The 1869-nt window shown below is 51.2% G+C and overlaps 1 protein-coding gene across 1 annotated transcript in view; it reads right to left on the bottom strand.

The window, feature by feature from the left end:
* Positions 1 to 1869, bottom strand: part of SLC8A2 (solute carrier family 8 member A2) — a 41084-nt gene that overhangs the window by 31017 nt on the left and 8198 nt on the right. The gene's annotated exons all lie outside the window — the stretch shown is intronic.

The raw sequence follows: 1869 nt of genomic DNA, 5'->3' as shown, positions 1-1869 counted from the left end.
CCATTCCAGGCTCGCTGCTCTAAGCCCTTCCACGGGTAGGCATTCAGTCGATCCCCATGCAGCCCTCTGAAGTCAGCACGGATGACCCCAGATTACAGGCGGGGTAACGGAGGCACAGAGCAGGTAAGGAACTTGCCCCAGGTCAGACAGCGAGGAAGCAGCAGAGGTGGGATTTGAACCCACGCCCCCGGCTCCACGGCCCATGCACCAAATTCCGAGGCTACGCGACTTCTCTCCTGTTGCCTAAGGATTTCACATCAGCAAAGCAAAGGGGGACGTTAACGAAACATCTGTTATAAAAAGGGAGCGCTGGGCATGAAGGGTCAAGAACCAACGGTCTACTCCTACCCCTTCCATGCTCAAATGTGAAAACAGGCCCAGAGAGGGTATGGGCTTTGCCCAAGGTCACACAGCACTTCCAGAGAAACTCTGGAGCCAGATGGACCTTCTCACGGCACGAGTTCCCTGCATCCAGGCATCACCTTCGTCCCACGCCAGTGCCTTCAGTTACTTCACGAAAATGTCCCATAATGCTGGTCTCTGTGTTACGCTCCCCAAAGGGTTCTCCATGGCTACTTCTCCCCCAAGCTGTGGCATCTTACACCTTCCGTCCCTTGCGTCAGAGCCAGCTCCTGCTCTGGGGGAAATCTCTCCTCCACCCTCGTCCCTACCCTACCTCTCGCCCGAAGTGTCTAAAATTTTTTTCACAGTTTAGGTGTAAATCCTTATCGAAGACCAGCTTGAAAACCTGTCAGGAGAGCCTCTCTCTTAATAACACCTGAAAACTATGGCACACGTCGCCTCTGTGCTTTTTGCCGAGGCAGCCAGGAAACTCAGCGTCGCCGTGGGGAGTCAATCACGGTACTTGTCTCTCTCCTTCTCTCATCTCTGTCTTCTGGTGCCACCGTCTCCCTTTTCCTCATTGTGCCTTCTGACCCCCCCCGCCCCCCAGCTCTGATACCATCTGCAAAGAATTTTTATGCCTCTACGTTCTGATCTTTCCTGGAAAGAAACTGATGGATAAAAATGAATAGGTCACGCATGTGTGTGAAGGAATCCGGGGTAGCCTCAAATCAATTATGCACGTGTGCGAAGGAATGAGGCAGGCCCGTACCTAAATTATGCAGATGTAGGCAGCGGTCTGTTGACTTGTGGGAAATAAATCAGGCAAACGTTTTAAAGGAAGACTAGGCAGTATGTTCGTTAAGACGCTGGACACATGACAGGCAAATAAGTATGTGAATGTCGGTGTAAAAGATGCAGCTGTGGGTCTCGATGTTGTCTCACTATTGGAGTGAATTATGCAAAGTGGTCCTCGCTGCGGACTGGGTTTACACCTATGGATGTGGGTATAGATTACGGTGAAGTGGCATGCATTATCCTAACATCAGAAATCAATTATGAATAATTCACGAACGGTGCAAGGCACACGACTGCGTATCTGGTAAAAACAGAGTTAGATTACAAAGATGTGGGCATGTTATCTGTGCACGTCCAGGGAGACGTTATGCAAATTGCACCAAGTTACCCCAATGGATTAGCACTGTCAGAAAACACAAGGCTGGATTATTCACCCACGGCACGAATTGTACAAACGGGGGATGTCTTATTGCAAAAGCGAGAATAAATTATGCAAAAGGCAGGGCGTGTAGGAAAATGTGAGCATACCTAGCAAACACCTGGCCGGACTGCAGTATACATTGCACACGTCGCAAGGACTCTGTTAGCACATGTGTCGCCTGTGAGTTAAAGGGGCCCCTTCTGGAAGGGTCCGTTGAAGATGGTGCCCTCCTCTTGGCAGGTAAGCCCTTTCCAGGCCTCCAGCGCCATCCAGACACGGCTTGGGAGCAGCCGCCGGACTCCAGCCCC

This window comes from Pteropus vampyrus, unplaced genomic scaffold (genome assembly GCF_000151845.1).
Source record: "Pteropus vampyrus isolate Shadow unplaced genomic scaffold, Pvam_2.0 Scaffold333, whole genome shotgun sequence".
NCBI lineage: Eukaryota > Metazoa > Chordata > Mammalia > Chiroptera > Pteropodidae > Pteropus > Pteropus vampyrus.
The sequence above is the reverse complement of the archived record's forward strand: the minus strand, read 5'-3'. Positions and strand labels throughout refer to the sequence as shown.